Source organism: Pongo pygmaeus, chromosome 3, assembly GCF_028885625.2.
Source record: "Pongo pygmaeus isolate AG05252 chromosome 3, NHGRI_mPonPyg2-v2.0_pri, whole genome shotgun sequence".
Lineage (NCBI taxonomy): Eukaryota > Metazoa > Chordata > Mammalia > Primates > Hominidae > Pongo > Pongo pygmaeus.
In genome coordinates this window covers 91,194,697-91,216,168 of record NC_072376.2, presented here as the reverse complement: position 1 = coordinate 91,216,168, position 21,472 = coordinate 91,194,697, and the positions used below count along the sequence as shown (strand labels likewise).

Below are 21,472 nucleotides of genomic sequence, written 5' to 3'. Positions count from 1 at the left end.
TATAACAAAAATGCATTTTTTTAAGTTTGTTGCTTTAACCATTACATGAAGAATTCCTTGATTTATTAGGGCCAAAGGCTAACCAGCTAAAATAAAACACTGAACCATACTTTAAAAACAAAAGTATGTATCTCTTCTCAAACAGCTCTGAGGAAAGCAATCCAATTTGGTGGGGTGGCTCTGCTCCATTTTGTCATTAGGGTTTCAGACTCCTTTCATCTTGTTCCACCCCCTTGGGCATCACTGTTACCTGCACAGTTGAAGCCCAGAGTTCAGCTGGAGGAAAAGGGAACACATGAAAGAGGCACTTCCACTGCCTTCAGGACTGGGATCAGGGTTTAGACACCTCACTTCTCCTCACATTCAATTGGTGAAAACTTAATCACGCCTGATGCAAGGGAGTCTGAGAAATGTGGTGTAGCCTCATTTTTTGTTTGCTTGTTTGTTTTTTGTCACTGTGTTGGTGGGTCTCCTTACTGTAGCAGCTTAGTCTTTTGCCCTAATTAAGGGCGCATAGAAAAAGAAGAGAACAACTTTTGTTGGACAACTGAAATCCAACAAAGAATTTCTAAGGAATGTCGTGAAAAAAGATGATTTTATATAGTACATTTTGAGTCTGTATATGAATAATTATTTCTGCTCAGAATCTGGTCCTATCCTAGGAAAAAATTCAATGATAATTTTTAATTTCAGAAATAATCTAGAGTAAACCTCTATCACAAGAGAAAAATGAGGCCCAGATAAATGAAGTTGCCTTCTCAAGCAGCTGGTAAGAGAAGCAAGACTGCAACCCACATTTACACATTCTTCTCAAGCCTGGCATGAATTCGCTAAATCATGCACTTGCTTAAGTCATATGAGCTCTCTAGATAGTCAACCAAAATGGTTTAAACTCTAAAGTGGATTTTTGTCCCCTGCCAAATTAGATGGTTTGGCTTTCTAGCCAATTCAGAAGTCCCCGTAACTGCTAATGCTCTGTTTTATATTTTAATATAAAGAATGTATTTACGTGACAGAGGAAGTTGAAAGGATTTTTAAATAGCCTTTCCTAGAAGAATCAGAACAATTCTGACGTAAGGTGAATTTCTATTCACCATTAACTCTCCCCATTGCAAAGCAGAATATTCTGTGTTCATTGCCACAAAAAAGGGAATTTATGATGGCAGAAAGCAAAGTGAAAAAGACATATCTTTCAGACTCTTTTTGTTTCAAGGATCTAGGCTTGTTTCTCAACAGTGGCACTAATGACATTTTGAGCCAGTAATTATTTGTTATAAGGGTTTGTCCTGTGCTCTGTAGGATATTTAGCAGCATCCTTGGCCACAACCCACTAGATGTCAATAAAACCCCTCAGCTCTCTAGATGTGACAACCAAAAATGTCTAGACATTGCTAAATGAGCTCCAGTTGAGAACTGTTGATTTAGGATGTTAAGGGAAGAGAAAAGAATCAAGACACAGACAAAAGATCTTAGAGAAAACATTATGAGTCGGCAAGAATTTGCCACTCCCCCACCCTACCTTCAAAACAAGGCTAGAAAAATATTCTTCGGCCAGAGTGATGGGAAGAGAGTCAGAGAGGAAGTAAGGAGAACATGCATCAACAACAAACCCAGAGCCATTCTTTGGATCAAGTCCTGAAGAGGTGGCAACACCCCCAGATAGGTTTGTGGGGTTCAAAGGCAGAGACAACTTGCAATCCATTGTCCTAGTAAAGTGCTGGGACTGGGAGATGTCAATATTCCAGACAAGAGATAGTTGCAAAATCTATCTATATAAACCACAGTATGACATGGGAGCAGCGGAATAATTCCTGATCACTCAAGAGTGATCTGGAAATAGTGGAGAAAATGGCAGACCAGAAGGGGCCATGTCAATGGGAGCAAAGGCCATCTCTGCAGCATCCAGGGAAGAGCACTGATGGGGAATCAAGTGAGGGATGCTCAGGGACACCAGGATAGCTTAGTGATGTTAAGAATTTGTGGGCCCTGTCCCAACATCACATCTTACTGCTACTTAACACGACTCTAGAGAAACAGAAAGGATTCTCCAAATCAAATAAGATTAACTGTCTGCCACTCTAATTTAAAAAGGGACTCTGTATTAGTTTCCCAGGGCTGCCACACAAATTACCACAAACTGGGTAGCTTCAAGCAACAGAAACTTATCCTCTCACAGTTCTGGAGACGGGAAGTCTGAAGTTGTCGGCAGGGCCATGCTCCCTCTGAAGTCTGGGGAAAAAAAAAAAAAAAAACTTTCCTTGCCTCTTCTAGTTTCTGGTGGTTGTCAAAATTCCTTTGTATTCCTTGAGTTGTAGATGAATCTCTCCAATCTCTGCCTCCATCCTCTCATGGTTGTCTCCCCTGTGTGTCTGTGTCCAAATTCCCTGTTCTTATTAGGGCACATCCTCACCCAGTTTGACCTCACCTTAACTTGATTACCTCCACAAAGTCTCCATTTTCAGATAAGGTCACAGTCACAGATTCTAGGTGGACATCAATTTGTCAGGGTTAGGGGGACGGGGAGAGGCAGATATTTAACACATTTCAAGCTGTAACAGAAGTTAAGCAAGCTTTAGAAAAATAGTTATATCTTTTGCCTGCCTGAGTTTGTAATTTAAAGTTTGTACCAATCGTAGGCAATAAGGAAAAGTGTTACCATACCAGCAATTGCTAAAAATAGTATATTCTAGATCTTCAATAATAAACCATTCCTCTACTATGATTCTGAGAAAGATTTAGATTCTTCTTTCAGCTACGCCATAACATGTGTTAAACCATCCACTATGAAGGAAAATCACTGACACATATAATTAGTACTTAAACCCTTTTTTGAAAAAAATAACTATGTTCAAATAAAAGGAAGATAGTACGAAGAACTTCCACCTCACTTGCGAGGAGAAACTGTTCTGCATCATGCGCTTTTCTTCTCTTGCAAAACTGGTCAGATATATCATGGTACTAACACTGAGAAACAGCATTCATGTTTAGTATGTGACTATTTTGAGAAAGGCAAAAGAGGAGAGGTCAAGAGAAAGAAAATAGTCTCATCAACAAAAAATAAAAAGTCATATAACTCATAAGTGAACCCCCAAATATGCCCACATTGATAGCAATTCACATTTCCTTCTACTTTAATCCATAGCAGTAAAATAGCCATCTAAAGCCAGGCACAGTGGCTCAAGCCTGTAATCCCAACACTTTGGGAGGCCGAGGCAGGTTGATCACCTGAGGTCAGGAGTTGGAGACCAGCCTGGCCAACATGGTGAAACCCTGTCTCTACTAGAAATACAAAATAAATAAATAAATATATATATATATAAATTAGCCAGGCATGGTGGCGAGTGTCTGTAATCCCAGCTACTCAGGAGGCTAAGGCAGGAGAATTACTTGAACCTGGGAGGTAGAGGTTGAAGTGAGCTGAGATCGCACTACTGTACTACAGCCTGGGTGACAGATTGAGACTCAAAAAAAAAAAAAAAAAAACTCATATAAAATAAGAAAACATCAGCAACACCCCAAGCTGATGTGGGAAATTCTGATGGAAAAAAAATCATAGGGCTTATTATAGTAGTCAACGTGTCTTTTTAAAAAATCTATTTATCTATTTGCAGAAGGGAGGACTATCATAAAGCAGTTAAAATGAAAGAAGACAAAACTGTCATTCCCTCACTGACCGGCAGGCTGAGTGGTGGTGAGCAGAACTAACTAAACAAGCCACCCCTGAGTAAGGAGCAGAGTGAAGCCTGTAGTGTCACACTGTCCTTCCCACACTGCCCTGCCAGCACCATGACTACTACCTCCACCATCAAAGACATGCATTTACATATACACAGGCACAAATTAGATCACGGGAATGTGTGTGAAGCACGTTCACTGTGCACTGGCTACCAATTTGTCTGAGTCCAGTGAGACAGAACACCCACACATACAACAAGTTACATAAGTGGATTTATTACTTACAGATAAGCAGCAAGAGAAAAAAAAAAAAAAAGCCTAGGATTCATGACGAGCCTCTCCCTTCAAGGTTCAGGAAAGCTGCCTGGGGAAGATAAAATCTCATCAGTATGTGCCCCACTTGCACCACAGCCGAGGGACCCCCAACAGGCAGCCTGCCTTGGGTTTTATACCGTAGGGACAGTATGACATGCTGGGCTAAAGTGACTTTCTGTTTATAGAGGGGACTGGCACAATGGACTGTTCAGGTCAGCCCCTCCTTATCTCAGGCTGTTGCATTCCCAGAACATTCTACAATTTCTCTTGAGAACTACACATGAAAAAGGAGGGAGAACTGGGTGGGTCCAAGGCCACCTGGAGAACTGTCCTGCATGTAGTAGGTCAACAATATATTGTAAGTGCTTACAATGCACTGCACAGTGGTTTTGCACAGTGGTGAAAATGGATATCAAGATTGACAGTGAGGTAGGGACAAATCAGACAAAGGAGACGTGATCTGAGAGACTGTATGGGGGCACTATGGCTTGGCAGTGACCATTTGCCAAGTGGTCACTGCCAAGCCATAGTGCTCCCTCCCAGTCAGTCCCATCTCTGTCACCCTAATAAGCTGGGGAATAGGAAACTAATGTCCACTGAATACAGGCCCACAAATCTTTTTAGAATTTTTCTTCTCCCCTTACTTCATCCCTAATCATGTCATTGTATTATTCTAACCACACGTCATTTTCACCAAAGAGAGAAGAAATACAAAGAAATCCGAACTTTGAGGTTCGTGGAGATCAAGTTACTTGCTAAAACCTAAATGTGATTCTGATAATATCTAGCACAGATGAATCCTTTGAAGCAGAGTTACATAAAATTTCTCAATCATATTCACTATTTATTTTGTGTTAATCCATCAATCCAGTGTATTATTGAAAAATGTGGCAAATTGAATCAGTTTCTAATACATCCAAACATAACATCTAGAGGAGTTACTAGTCTAGTTGTTTGATTACCCAGCTGTGTCCTTAGTACATTTAAGTATTTAGTAAATGGTAAGTTAAAATTACCTCCTATTCATAAAGAGAGGCATAATTAAATGATCTATTCCTTTATCTATCTATCCAGCAAGCCAGCCAGCCAATAATACTTACTAACTACCTAATATAGACCAGACATTGCCCTAAGCAATTAAGGCTATCAAGAAGAAAAGAAATAATCTGTGTCCTCAAGAAATACACAATACTGAACAGTAGACTCAAATATGTTTTATTGTACACCATCATCAGCTAAAAAAATTGGGCATATATACCCAATACCACAAATGTATATTTACTTGTTTATAAATTACAAATAAGTACTATCATAATAATATACTGCATGTATAGATAATATATATATAACAATGCTAATATTTTGATACAGTAAATATAGACAGACATAATATACAAAAGGAAAAAATGACACAAAAATTATAGTTAAAAGAAGTGAAATAAAAAATAAATAGTTCTAAGTAGAGTAAGAGAAAGAGTTCCAAAAAAAAACGAACCAGACCCTTAAATCATCAGCATCAAGGACAGTATCCAAGATAACAAGTGACTGCCTTTTGGCCAGGGTACTCCTGAGATAAAATCTACTAGGTACCATTTTCTGCTTAACCCAGACTACCCTTTCCCATCATTATAATTGCAACATACAACCTCAACATCTCAAGGAGTAAGAAGATAACATTAGCTAGTCCGACATAAACAACTTGAAATACCAACTTTGGAGATACGGAAAAGTTTTACTTTGGAAAATCCAAGATCTCCTTAGGTTTAATTTGATGTGGAAACTTAAAAGAGACTTCAGAAAACTGGTTGAAGCTTAAGTAGAAAAAATATATTTTCCATAATTTCTCCTGTGTAGTCATTAATAACATAACAATGAAAAGCCAAATTCTGCCACATTATTGGCAACCATCCTTCTGTCACTAAAAAGAATGATCTTATCATTGACAGATGCTAAGACTCAGTGGTTTGAATCACACCATGTGTTACAAATTAAAAGGGCTAACATCACAATAACACTAATCTTGAAAAAATAGGAGAAAAATAATTTTAGGAGCTGTAGGACCAACATTTAAATGAACCCACATACAATAGTCTAAAAAAGCCACACATAAAATTAGATAACATATTAGTCCAGTTAGTTTATTGAGCAAGTCTAAGTCCACTCTGCCTAAAGCATTAAGCCGTATCTATAATGTTTTAATTTCTACAAAAGAAATAGATATTAGTTTATGCATAGGAAAAACTATTTTTAAAAACATTATTTGTATACGGGAAGGGGCTGGAACAAGAATTTTTAACCTTCTTAAACATCCATGTCTCTAAGTTTAATTTTTTGTAAGGATAATGTACCATTCTTATAAGGAAAATATATAACTTTTTAACAAACAAACAAAACACTCTATTAAAAAATAGCACAGTGTAACAAAAACCATATCAAACTAAAAATCAGAAGACTTCGGTTCTAAAAATCAGTGCTGCCATTCACCAATCATGAAATAAATGGCCATTAATATTGGTGGTGGTTGTGGTGCTAGTTCTGGCTCTGGTGCTGGTTGTGGTTGCTGTTACACTGGTCATGGTTCCATCCGTTGATTCCAAAGGATACCCTAAACTTGCCCAAGTCTCCTCTTCTGAAAGTCGGCCTCTTTCATGTATATTGTGTGCCAGCTTTGCCCCCTACCAACGATATGTTGCATTACAGCCTGCTCAAAAAGATTGTTTTTCCACCTGTTCCTACTGAGGCATGACTCCTCTAAACCTGAACAGCCCTGATTTCTAGTCTGGCATCCACCTCTAAATAGCTGCAGCACCTGGGACAAGCCCTCTAACTCTCTGCTTGTGAGAACGTTCCAGGCACATATGTAAAAGTGAGGCTGCCTTTTCTCCTGTACTTCATGAGGTAACATAGAGTGATTCGTGGGTAACTTCTTGAATTTTATTTCAGCAAACATTTAGCAAGTGCTATTATGTGCTACATACTGTGCTAAGAGCTGGAGGTATGAACATGAATGAAATATGGCCCCTATCCTTAGTGTCCACGGTGTCTCAAGTTTGTATATGGAAATAACATTTTGTTTGTATATGGAAAAGAACATTTTCTTTCACAAGTTCATCTGTTCATGTTAACAGATGAAAAAGCCATTGGTGTATGCTCAAGGAGCTCACTTATTAACATTTGGTTTATAATTTTATACAAGAACAGAAGTGAAAGGTGTGTTTTTTTTTTTTTATCTTTGAGTGAGTCAATGCACATCTACTGAGCATTTACTATTTGCAAGGCACTAGACTTGATACCGGGATTCAAACAAGATGGGAACTACTTCCAAGATGATAGGAAACAAGTTACAGAGCAGTGCAGTAACTGCTCTGACTGCTCAACCACCTCTTCCAGGAGGATTCGAGGAATTCTCCTCTGAGGAAGGACACTGGATCAGATCTTAAACAATCATTGCTTGCTAGTACGAAGGAAAAGAGGGTGGCCAGAAGAGACCAGACAGATGTGGGTAGGAGGAGGACAAAGTTACACAAGAGATCCTGACTGTGCCAGCCCTTAATCCCGAAGAAAGAAGCATGCTGGAATTTAGAGTTCCCTTAAGCAAGCAGTGGAGACCTTATTTTAAATGCACTAAACTTACGGGGATTCTCAGATCATCTTTACTGAATAAAGACTCTGGGGATAAGCTTTAATTAACTGAGAATAAAGAGAGTGGGAGATCACTAACGATATCCCCAAGTGGAAAAGGATAGTAGTTGGAGGCCAGTACTAAAATCAGACTTTTAATTTGTGCTCAGGGAACTGCTAGCTCCTGAAAGCACTGTTTTCTCATGGTTCTGAGGGCAAGAATGACAGTTTCTCTTAAATCCTTCAAAGTCTGGTTATGTAGCTGGGAAGAAAGGCAGGTCTAAGATTTTGTTTTATTTTTGTTGTTTTTAACATACATCCTAGTGATTCAAAAGCAGATGATCAATAGATCATACTCTAAGAAGCAGTGCCTTATAGCGCTATACCCAGGCGTCTGATAAAATAGGTAATACCAATTCCAGAGCTCTGAGCTATATAATTCTAAATGTTTCACGTGTGCCAGACAACTAGATGCTATCACTGGATGTGACATATTGACTTGCCAGAGCCACATAAGAGCTAAAAATGTTTTATACATTTGCCCAGAAGCATAAAGAAAGCTATGCAAGCACAAAACAGTGTCTTTGTAAATACCATGGAATAGTAATAACGAAATTGCTATTTCTGGGCATGTTGTTAATTCTGCTTTATCTATCTATACCTGCAGGTTTCTGAAGGCCTGTACTCAGCGCTAGCTGTGGCCACACTGTAGAAGGAAAAGCTGAGTCCCAGCTGGACCAGGTGAGCCTGATGAACAGTGGCCCGCCCAAGAACCAGTCAGATTTCACCAACTATTCATCTTGCCAGGCTCAATCACCCTGGGCCCTCCAAAAGAGGAAAGATGAGCCAGAGATTAGGTAGAGAGGGAAGTTCAAAGTGAAGCAAAGGGGAGGGGAAGAGCTATTTATCCATCTTCTGAGCTGAAGCTTGCCTGTCAAAAAACATTCTTTGTTTAGTTTTCCAGAGGAAAATAGAACAGCAAATTATGTTCTGTTGTGATAAAGACAAAGCTGCAAAGCCACTGAAAAATTTTGTGAACTTAATTACTAAGTTTTGCATTTTAAAAACTCTTTAAATTTCTAATGGGCTGGATTATTCATATTTAGGAATTTCAAATCATATATAGATAATTTTTTTTAAATCATAGTGTACCAACCTTAAAATCACTCATTTCTCATCCCTAGCTCAGTGTAAGGCTCAAGTCCAGAGCGCAAGAGGTAACAATTCTGCAGGAGAAGAGTGCCATCTGCAGGAGAACTGTACAATACCTGACAAAATCCTCAGAGTTAATAAAAATGAGACAATTCATTAGTGGAGATTCCACACTCAGCAAGTTGTCTGGCATACAGTAAACTCAATAAATTATTATTGCTATTTGCATGGTAGTAATTACGGCAATATATAATTTTGCACTGCATCTCTCGAAATTGAAAAACAAAAACAAATCAAAAGCCCAAGGAAGAAAGAACCAGAGGCTATTCAGATTATTCAAATCATTCTCCTGGTTTTCATAGGAAAATCTATGAAAATACATATCAGGATTCTTCCAGATATGTAAGAATCTATACCATTTTTAAAGGTCTTACAGAAGGAAATCCCACAGCCTCTTATATTCATACCCATGGCTCTACAAGCTTCAGCAGGGCCAGGGCCAGGAAAACTTTGTTATGTAAATTTAGTTTGGAATGTTCTCCTTCCTCCCCTTTCAGAATCTATACCAGCCCTCATTTTAGAACACACGTTCTTTCATCTGTTCAATAAATATTTTTTTGTGTACCTGCTATGTTCTGGGTGCTGTGATATTTAACCTGCATACAATGGTGAACCCACCATATTTCCTGTCTTTCAAAAGTTTACAGCCAGTTGATCCTCTAAGACTCCAAGATGCTCCTGCTTCCTTTTCCCTGTCTCCCACCTCCTTTTTCAGCTCCTCCTTCCTTCTTCCGTATAAATACTTCATGCTAGGAACCTCTCATAATCCCCCTTGCTCTCAACAAAACTAAACTGCCTGGGCTTTGTTTTCTCAGGGTTCTAATCTAGGTAGTGACTAGCTAATCTGGTAGATGATTTCATGACAAATGCTAATTGATCTCATCACCAAAGTAATTTGAACACTTTTTCATGAGGTATTTCTGAAGACACAACAATCATTTAGGTCTCTGTGTTGGACTAATGGAGATGATCTTCTGAGTTAGGCAGGGCCTTGTGCTGCATATGGTACCTGGTACTCCAAAGAGCAGAGCCAACCTTGATTTTTTTTGGTTTTATGCCATTATTTCAACCTATTTCTCAATTTGCCACAATAGCGTTAAAGAATTCTATTGAAGATGTACCCAATCATCTTTTACTATAGAGTAGCTCCTTTAAATTCTTGATAAATGTCTCTTCTCATTCTTTTCTCTGATACAAACAGGCTCCCAATAATAATTCAAAACACCATTGAAAAACACCATTGAAAAATGAAGTTACATTAACTTGCATTTTTCATCTTTTATACATATTTTCCCAAATTTTACATAGCAAATAGATGATGAAGCCACCACTGAACTTCCTCAATTTTATAAGTTCAAATCAGATATGAGATTATTGCAAGCTACTACTCCTGTCTAAGAGGTGATTTCTACTATAAGTGGTTCCTGATGCATGTTCTTAACCATTCTGCAAGATGGTGTTTGTTTAATTCTGGGCTCTGCAAATGGTGGTCCTGCTTCTGACAGCATTTATTAAAAATAAAAATACATCAGCCCAAATTAAGAAAAAATTCCTTCATTTTCTTGAACTGGAGTGTATATATATTCATACCAAAAAAAAAATAAGAAAACAAGTAATAAGAAGATAGGGTTTGTATCCCAAAATGTAAACTTTTTCAATGAGGCATAGATTTTTTTTCTTTATTTTAATATCTATCTCTAATTTTAAGAAGGCCCTGTGGAAACTACATCAACTGTCTTTGAATATTTCCTTGGATATGATTGAGTTGTTAAACTTACACGTTCAAATCTCCTGGATAAGAATGATCTGTAACAACCCACTACAAATTTGGGCAACATTTATAAATAAACCTTGGAATTTATTCCTCGGAAAATTTAAAATGCCATAGGAGAAGGGAATTGAATATTATTGATGCTTTTTCAATGCCAGGTACTTTGTATATGTTATTTCGTGTGACTTTAAGCCCTGTCAAGTTATTTATGTTGTTTAGACTTATCCTCATCTAATAGATGAGAAAATCAAGGCCAAGAGAAATTCTATAACTTGTCAGTAAGTTATATTGTTCAGATTCAGCCTCACGTCCATCTGGGTCTAGCACATGTTCCTTCTATGATACACGAAGACCCTTATTATAAGTGCTGGCTGTGAGTTTCAAATGAAAAGATGGGCTTGGCATTGGGATGAGATGATGTAACCCAAGGCAAGGACTCTGATGGAGCACCCTAAAATGGAACACTGTAATAGACCACTATAAAAACAGGAAAACATCTTTAAAGAGCATGTGGTTACTTACTTAATATACATTACTGATTATCAAGCTATGTTTATCATTTGTGGGGGTTTTAGATCTAATTTTCAAAGTGTGGCCATTTGGAGATTAAATATTATAGTGTAATGTCTGTTCATCATTTCTGGTGAATCAGACTTCACTATTGCTATAAATACATTTTAGGCTAAAAAACCCTGACTCCTAGAGTAATGAATAAGCTTATCCCTCACATTTAAGCTTTATTGATTTCTGCTTTGTATTATGTTTCAGAATATTTAGAATGTCATTTTTGCAGTTAACAGGATTGCCTGTGCAGATGGTAAAAATACATTTATTCAAGCCCAATCTTCATTCTAAAGATTTTGGTAAAACATTATTTGTTCACTGCTTTATTTATAGAAAATTTATTGTAAAACTGTTTGGTATTTATCATAAACCCAGGCATTAAACTACCATCTGACCGTGACCCAGCAATTGCACTTTGGGGAATTTATCCCAGTGATAAGAAAAATTCGATTTTCACAAAAACCTGTATAATAACCCAAATCTAGAAACAACCCAGATGTCCTTCAACAGGTAAACAACTGAATAAACTGTGATATATCCAATCCCAAAAGGTTACATACTGTATGATTTCATTTATATAACATTTTCAAAACAACAAAATCATAGAAATGAACAAATTAGTGGTATCAGGGGTTAAGGAATGGGTGGGCAGGAGACAGTATGTGTGGCTGAATCCACAACATAAGGGATCTTTGTGATAATGGATCTTTGTGGCAAATGATACTGCACCTTGACTGTTATCAGTGTCAATATCATGGTTGTAATATTGTGCTATAGCTTTTCAAGATGTTATTATTGGAGGAAACTGAGTAAAGGGTCCAAGGGATCTCTGTCACTTCTTACAATTGTATATGAGTCTACAATGACCTCAAAATAAAAAGTTTAATTTAAAAAAAGAGGTCAAGCATGGTGGCTCATACCTGTAATTCCAGCATTTTGGGAGGTCAAGGCAGGAGGATCACTTGAGACCAGTAGTTCAAGACCAGCCTGGGCAACATAGGGAAACTATGTCTCTACAAAAAAAATAAATAAATAAAAAGTAGGTTATTTTTTGAGGGGAACTCTGAAATAAAAATAAGACAAAAACACAAAAAAAAAGTTAGCCAGGCATGCTGGCACATACCTGTGACCAAAGTTACTCAGGAAGTAGAGGCAGAAGGATCACTTGAGGCCAGGAGGTTGAGGCTGTAGTGAGCCATGTTTGCACCACTGCATTCCAGCCTGGGCAACAGAGACACTATCTCAAAAAAATAAAATAAAATAGATAGATAGATAGATAGATAGATAGATGGATAGATAGATAGATATCACACCTAAAGCACTGGTACTACAAATAGAATAAACACTCCTTAAAAGACATTAAATCTTGCAGTAAACACCTATAAGAAAGCAGGCAGTTCCCATGCAGTGTGGCAAATTCAATGCTACAGTTTTCATAGAGGCCAGGGGAGAGAGAGGGGTAAGAAGTCAGATTCCCATGAGATAACAAACAAAAGGAAAGTTAGAAATGGAGACAATAAATGTAGACTGTTTCTAGAAACATGGCTGAGAATGGAAGGAGAGAAATCTGTAGTTTTAGAATAACATACAAAAATAAAAGAGAGAGAGGTTTTCTCACAACTAAAATTAGAGAAGTGAATAAAACTGAGACCCAAAAGTCCATATAAGAGATCAATGAAACCAAGAGTTGGTTCTTAGAAATAATAAACAAGACTCATAGACTGTTAGCCAGATTAAAAAAGAAAAAAAAGAGAAAATCCAAATCAGAATGATCAGAAATGACAAAGATGACATTACAACTGATCCCACAGAAATACAAAAGATTCTCAGAGACTGTTATGAACACTTCTATGCACACAAAGTACAAAATCAAGTGGAAATTGATAAATTCCTAGAAACACACAATGCCGAAGATTGAATCAGGAAGAAAGTAAAAACCTGAACAGACCAGATTGAATTAGGAAGAAAGTGAAAAACTGAACAGACCAATAACAAATTTGTAAATTGAATCTGTAATTAAAAACCTACAAACCAAAAAGAGCTCTGGACTACATGGCTTCACAGCTGAATTCTACCAGACATATAAGGAAGAACTGACACCAATCCTACTGGAACAATTTTTTTTTAAATCAAGGAGGAGGAGCTTCTCTCTAACTCATTCTACAAAGCTAGCATCATATTAATACCAAAATGTGGCAGAGACACAACAAAAAAATGAAAACTTCAGGCCAATATCCCTGATGAACCCAGATGTAAAAATCCTCAACAAAATACTAGCAAACTGAATCAAATCCAGCACATTAAAAAGTTAATTCACTATGATCAAGTAGGCTTTATTTCTGATATGCAAGGTTGGTTTAACATACTCACATCAATAAATGTGATAAACAGAATCAAAAATGAAAACCATAAGATCATCTCAATAGATGCAGGAAAAGCCTTCAATAAAATCCAGCATCCCTTCATGGTAGAAACCCTCAACAGATTAGGCATTGAAGGAACATACATCCACATAATAAGAGCTATCTATGATAAACCTACAGCCAACATCATACTGAACAGTCCAAAAACTGGAACCATTCCCATTGAGAAGTGAAACAAGACGAGGATGCCTACTCTCACCATTCCTATTCGATATAGTACTGGAAGTCCTAGCCAGGGAAATCAGACAAGAGAAAGAAATAAAAGGCATCCAAATAGGAAAAGAAGAAGTTAAATTAGCCCTTTGCTGAAAATATGATTATATACCTAGAAAACCCTAAAGATTCTGCCAAAAGGCTCCTGGAACTGATAAACAAATTGAGTAAAGTTTCAGGATACAAAATCAAAGTACAAAAATCAGTAGCATTTTCCTACATCAACAGTGTTCTAGCTGAGAACCAAATTAAGAACACAATCCCATTTACTATAGACACAAAGAAAATGAAATACCTAAGAATCCATCTAATAAAGGAAGTGAAAGATCTCTATAATAAGAACTACAAAACACTGCTCAAATAAATCAGAGACAACACAAGGAAATATAAAATATTGCATGCTCATGGCTTGGAAAAATCAATATAGTTAAAATGGCCATACTACCCAAAGCAATTTACAGATTCAACTCCATTCCTATCAAAATACCAGTGTCATTTTTCACAGATTTAGAAAAAGCTATTCTAAAATTCATTTGGAACCAAAAAAGAGCCTGAATAGCCAAAGCAATACTAATAAAAAGAACATATTCAGAGACATCCTACTATCTGACTTCAAACTATACTACAAGGCTACAGTAATCAAAACAACATGGTAACGGTATAAAAACAGACACATACAACAGTGAACAGAATAAAGAACCCAGAAATAAGCCCACATACCTACAACCATCTGATCTTAGACAAAAATCAACAAAAACAAGCAATGGGGAATTGTGCTGGGATAAGTGGCTAGCCATATGCAGAAGAATAAAACTGGACCCCTACCTTTCACCGTATATGAAAATTGACTCAAGATAGATTAAAGATTTAAATGTATGACCTCAAACTATAAAAAGCCTCGAAGAAAACCTAGGAAATACACTTCTCAACATAGGCTTTGGCAAAGAATTTATGTTAATTGTGACAAAAACAAAAACTGACAAGTGGGGCTTAATTAGAGAACTTCTGCACAGCAAAATAAATTACCAACAGATAAACAGACTACAGAATGGGAGAAAATATTTGCAAACTATGTATCGGACTAAGACTAATATCTAGAATCTACAAGGAACTTTAAAAAAATAAACAAGCAAAAACCAAACAATCCAATTAAAAAATGGGCAAAGGACATGAACAGACACTTCTCAAAAGACGACATACAAGTGGCCAAAAAACATATGAAAAAATGCTCAACATCAGTACTCATCAGAGAAATGCAAATCAAAACCACAATGAGATATCATCTCACACCAGTCAGAATGGTGGCGATTATTTAAAAGTCAAAAAACAACAGAGGTTGAGTGATATGGTTTGGCTCTGTGTCCCCACCCAAATCTCATCTCAAACTGTAATCTCCTCATGTCAAGGGAAGGACCCTGTGGGAGGTGATTGGATTATGGAAGCAGTTCTCCCATGCTGTTCTCATGATAGGGAGGGAGTTCTCAGAAGATCTGATAGCTTAAAAGTGGCAGTTTCCCGTGCGTGCTCTCTCTCCTACTGCCATGTAAGAAAGTGCTTGCTTTTCCTTTGCCTTCCGCCATGATTGTAAATTTCCCGAGGCCTTCCCAGCCATGTGGAACTGTGAGTCAATTAAACCTCTTTCCTTTATAAATTACCCAGTCTCAGGTAGTATCTTTATAGCAATGTGAAAACAGACTAATACAGTGAGACTGTGGAGAAATGGAAATGCTTATATATTGTTGATGGGAATGTAAACTAGTGCAGCCACTGTGGAAAGTGGTTTGGAGATTTCTCAAGAAACCTAAAATAGAACTACCATCTGACCCAGCAATCCCACTACTGGGTATATACTCAAAGGAAAATAACTCATTCCGTCATAAAGACACATGCACCTGTATGTTCACTGCAGCACTATTCACAATAGCAAGGACATGAAATCAACCTAAATACCCATCAACAATGGATTAAAGAAAATGTGGTACATATATACCACAGAATACTGAGTAGCCAAAAAAAGAACAAAATCATTCTTTCAGTGCTTTGCAGGAACATGGATAGAGCTGGAGATCATTATCCTAAGCGACCTGACCTAACACAAGAACAGAAAACCAAATACCACGTGTTCTCACAAGTTGGAGCTCAACGTTGAATCCATGTGATTGTAAAAATGGGAAAAAGAGACACTGGGGATCACTAGATCGAGGAGGGAGAGAGGGGGGCGTGGGTCAAAGAACCACCTGTTGGGTACTATGCTTATTGCCTGGATGGCCTGAAGCCTCAGTGTCATGCAGTTTACCCATGTAAGAAACCTTCACAGGTATCCTTTCATCTATAATAAAAGTTGAAATATTAAAAAAAATTACAGAGGCTTTTTTTCTTTTGCAAACTATTTGCAAAATAGTTTGCAAATATTTTCTCTCATTCTATAATCTGTTTACTCAAAAACGCTTGTTTGCAACATGTTTTAAGAACCAGACGGGAAAAAAAATAGAGAAGGAAAGGTTGGAGATATATCTGAGAGAAGGATAATTGACAGAGCAAGGTCCATTAGGAAACTAAGGGGAGCATGATCCAGAAAATAGGTAGCAGGGTTGACCTTAAGTAGGAGGTGTTAAAGTAGTCATTTCTATTGAGACAGAGGAAAGGAAACAAAGAATGGGCTTTAATTGTGAGTGAACTTACAGGTGGAAGGCTAGTAGTAGAAAGCTGAGAGAGTTCCTACTCTATGACCTCTATTTTCTCTGTGAGATAGTAAAGAGCTGATCTGCTAAGGAAGGGGGGAGATGGGCACATATGATATCAAGTAAACATTTAAAATATCCAAATGATGTTGAAGGTTCTGTAGAGATTGTAAACAATTTGTAGAAATACTGATCCATGCCATCCTGTCATTTTCTTTAGCAATATGGTTGTAGAATTAAAGAGGACATAGTTAAATTGATGAACTGCTTCTTTGTTTTTTCAGACAAGCTTAATTAGGCAGGGGAGTCAAAAATCATTGACAAGGAACTGGTTGCAGTGACGGGGAAGGAAGCAAAGGAGGTTGCTAATAAAATTGTGCCAAGGGAAGAGATTACTGCAAGACTTTTGGCTTAAGAGGCTGAGTAAATAGAGATTTAGGGATGTAAACAGATTTAGGAGAAAACATAATAGTTCATTTTTAATATTTCACGTTTCTATGTCCGGCTTTACATGCAAATCCAGATGCATGGAAAGGAGATCCTACCTGAAAAAGATTGTAACTGAAGCCATGGAAATATAAAGGGAAAAAATAGAATTTACCACACTGAAGAAGGAATCCTGAAAACACTCGGAAGGGTCAGACAGAGAAACAGTGGCTATAAAGTCCCCTGGGACTTAATAGACAAGCCAGAAAGATAAGGAAAAGAGTCCAGATGAGGGTGGTCCCAAAAGTCCAGAAAAGAGAGTTCAATGGTAGAGTGATCAAAATGTCAGTGCTGCTGAAATTTGTAAAGGTTGTTGTCTAAAATTTGTCTTATTCATCTCTGTTAGCATATAGGAAAATGTGTGGCACATTGTCAGAATTCAGTAAATGTAAAGTTCTGTGTTGTGGACATCCCAATACCTGCAAATCTCACTCCAACATGTCTGAATTATAACAAATGCAGAAAGGGCAAAGAAGGAAGGAAGGGAGGGAAGGAAGGAGGGAGGGAAGGGAGGGGAGGAGAGGGGAGGGGATCTGTCTTACCCCAAAGGCCCCATTCAGCCCCCATGTCTCCTGTCCCCAGGCTCCTTCTCCCACTTGGAAATTCAGGACTTCAGCTCCTTGAGAACTGCATCCCGTTCCCATCCACACCACCTCAAGCATCTCTAAAATCCAGGATTTGTCTCACAGGTGTTCATGATAGGGTGCTGCCATTTTCCCATTATCTTTGACTGGACAGTTCAGTTCCCCAGCCTGCCACTTCAAGAGGCACCAAGGTCTCCTGCTGGATGCTGTTGATCCCTACCTATCACAGGTGCTGGGACCTCACCAAGTGCATCAACAAGTTTTATTCTTCCACCAGACATGCTGCTGATCTCTGTTAAGCACCATGACTAAACAGCCAGAGCCCTCAAAGTGCCACAATGTCATTGTTATCTGTGGGGAAATGTGCCCTCTCACCTTTGTGTTATCCTCTGTTAGAGGTGTCCCAAAGCAGTGTTGCTCCTACTTCCATTGTCTTACAGACTTGAATGGAAGAGCTCTTTCCATTTCTATTATTTCGTTTTTTTACCTATAGATCTCTTTCTCACTCTAGGACTCAGGCATGGATTGCTGCTATATCTACATTTTCATATTTGTTCGTGCATTTCATAAGTGTTTTTATAGTGCTTGTTGTTAGAGTGCATAACTGAAAAGTTAAATCATGTAAATGGACTAGGGAGAACTGAAAAAGGCCATAAATTGTTGAAATAAATCCAGAAGTCATTTTGCAGAAGGTTTCATGGGTACACTGCTGAAGACCAAAGCAGTTCCCATTTTTAGTTTGTTTTTTTTTTTTTTTTTTTTGAGATGGAGTCTCGCTCTGTCACCCAGGCTGGAGTGCAGTGGCGCAATCTCAGCTCACTGCCAGCTCCACCTCCCAGATTCACGCCATTCTCCTGTCTCAGCCTTCCAAGTAGCTGGGACTACAGGCACCCGCCACCACGCCCGGCTAATTTTTTGTATTTTTAGTAGAGACAGGGTTTCACCGTGTTAGCCAGGATGGTCTCAATCTCCTGACCTCGTGATCTGCCTGCCTCGGCCTCCCAAAATGCCATTTTTAGTTCTTTACTCTAGTGTCCCATCATTATCATAACTCAGCTACTTTCTCTGTGTCTGATAATCTCTGGGCATCTTTCTACTTTGTTTCAAATAACAGGCTACGGATTCTCTTCCCACATCTCCAGGTAAAATTCCTAAGGAAGTAACTGATTGATCAAACTAATTACCATTGTTCTTGAATGGACATTTGTGCCATTGCATGTCATGGAATACTGATCTACTTTTGGGTCAGCAATAGTCTCAAGGTAGTATCATATGGTACCAGCAAGAAATACGTGCATTAGGAACCTCCTATAAGAGGTCTGTAGGAGCGGCAAGCAGGCATTCTCAGGCATGAACGTCCTACACTAGGAAATAAGAATTTCTATACACAGTAACCTTCAGCAGAGACAATGTACTGAGCATGTAGTAAGTTCTCAAACATTATTTTTAGCTCCATGACTTAAAAAATAAGTCTCACTTCCTTCATAGGACATTTAAGTCCACTTAGGATATATCTCAATTTACCTTTCCAGTTTTATTATTTTTCCTTGAACTCTCTATATAGCTCACATTTGTTGAGTGCTAACAGTATGTTTGGTACTTTTCTAAGATTGTTACATGGATTTAGTCATTTAATCCTCAACAACACAAAGTACTGTTATTAGTCTTATTCTACCAATAAGAAAACTGAGGCTCAGAGAGGTTGTTACCTGCACTAGGACATGTATTAATAGTTAGTAAATGATTGAACAGAAATTCGAACTTAAGTAAATGGCTTCAAAGTCCATGATCTTAATCACTAAGCCATACTGCTTCTCAAAAATCAACCAATATTACTAGCATAATAATAATAGGTATTATGAGTGATTATTGTATGTTGTCAGGGTTCAGAACACCACACCCCAAAGTTTGGTGCTTTGACATGCTGAGTACTTTAAAGGAGACTGGGAAGGCCTCAGAACTAAAGTCTCTCTGAACTTCTTTCCGTCCTCCTTTCTTCCTTTTCCTGTTCTTCCCAAGTGAGTCTTACAACCTAGAATTTCTCTCCCTAAAGCAAGCCATAAAACCTAGTAAGGGGCCGGGCGTGGTGGCTCACGCCTGTAATCTCAGCACTTTGGGAGGCCGAGGCAGGCAGATTGTTTGAGGTCAGGAGTTCAAGGGCAGCCTGTCCAACATGGTGAAACCCCATTTCTACAAAAAGTACAAAAATTAGCCAGGCATGGTGGTGGGCGCCTGTAGTCCCAGCTACTCGGGAGCATGAAGCAGGAGAATCGCTTGTACCTGGGAGGTGGAGATTGCGTGACCCGAGATCGCACCACTGCACTCCAGCCTGGGCTTCAGAGTGAGACTCTGTCTTCCCCCCACAAAAAAAAAAAAAAAAAAAATCTAGTAAGGTTACTTTCTGACTGTCCCTGCCTTTCCGTGGTCACAAAGGAATTCTGACTTACCTCACCTGAAACTAGGTCATAAAACCCTCATTCTAGAGAGTTCCTGCCCCATACTCTGAGGCCAAGAATTTGAATGAACTGGCCTTGCTAGGTTCCCCCCTCAGTTTATTATCATTAGATGATGCCCCTTTTCAATCATGTTTCTCCACAACTATCCACTCCTTTCATCACACTTAGCATAAAAAGCCCATTTTTTCCTGGGTCTTTGTGTCTTCATTTCTGAAGACTCCTCTGTCACATAAAACTTTGTTAAATAAATTTATTACGCCTTTTCTTGTTAATTTTTATTATTTATTTTTTGAGACAAAGTCTCGCTTTGTCACCCAGACTGGAGTGCTGTGGCACAAACATGGCTCACTTCAGCCTCGACCTCCCAGGCTCAAGCAATCACCTCACTTCAGCCCAGAATAGCTGGGACTACAGGCGCCCATCACCACACCCGACTAATTTTTGTTTTTTGTTTGTTTGTTTTTGTAGCGACAGCGTCTCACTATGTTACCCAGGCCGGTCTCGAACTCCTGGGCACAAGCGATCCGCCTGCCTCGGCCTTCCAAAATGTTGGGATTACAGGCATGAGCCATCTGCGCCTGGCTTCTCTTAATTTTTTTCATAGGAATGTCAGCTGTGAACCTTGTGATGAGTGAGGACAAGATATTTTCCTTGCCCTTACAATGCCAAACAATGGACTAACGGTTCTATTATACATATACGATACTCAAACTGATGTTTTGCCCTGTTGCCATTATAAGTAAACACTTGCATCACAGTACATAGCCAGAAACAAAGCTGTAACATTTCCTCTAAACGCTACTATAGCCGCACTCCACAGGATTTTTAAATATGTTCTATCTTTATTATTCAGTTAAGTAGATATTCTCATTTCCATTGTGATTTCTTCATCAGCCCTTGAAATATTTGGTGTATTGCTCCGATTCCAGGCGTGGAGATTTTTAGTTTTCTTGTTACTCTAGTTTACTTCTACTGTGATCAGAGGACATAACGCTGAACGGGGTCGGAGTTTTGAATGCGCGGGGGCTTTCCTTTATGGCTCAGGATGTGCTCGATGCTGGTGTATGTTCCATGTACATCAGGTTTCCTCTCTTTCCAACTACCGTGCTAAGAGCTGACTTCAGCTTAGAAATCCTCAAAGTCCCTTCTGACACTAAGGGTGTGTAATTACAAGCATAAACTAAACGGTAATTACCTCGAACTTTTCTTCCTGTTAACTCTTTTCCTCTTGATTTTTCAAAATGCAGCAACTATTACTTATAATAAAAAAAACAGAAAAAGAAAAAAAAATCCACTTGTATTCGCCTGTAGCTCTGTGCTTTCGGCTCTTCTCACATGCAAACGAAGACGCCGGGCGCCGCCAAAACACAGCGCGAGAGACGCCCGGGCGCCCGGGAAGCCGCCAGTGCACGCTCGAGCACACCCGGGCGCGCCCCTGCGCCCTGCCCCTCCCAGCTAGGGCTGAGGGGCG

At 38.6% G+C, this 21,472-nt stretch overlaps 1 long non-coding RNA gene across 1 annotated transcript in view; it reads right to left on the bottom strand.

Annotated features, from left to right (window-relative positions):
• LOC129035760 (uncharacterized) overlaps positions 1-21,464 on the bottom strand; it is a 365,251-nt gene extending 343,787 nt beyond the window's left edge. Inside the window, exons 1-3 of the long non-coding RNA XR_008502326.2 lie at positions 21,197-21,464; positions 12,282-12,395; positions 12,079-12,171 (exon numbers count right to left, since the gene is read on the bottom strand). This is a non-coding gene — a long non-coding RNA (uncharacterized LOC129035760). The remainder of the gene's footprint in view (positions 1-12,078; positions 12,172-12,281; positions 12,396-21,196) is intronic.
• Positions 21,465-21,472: the final 8 nt, after the last annotated feature.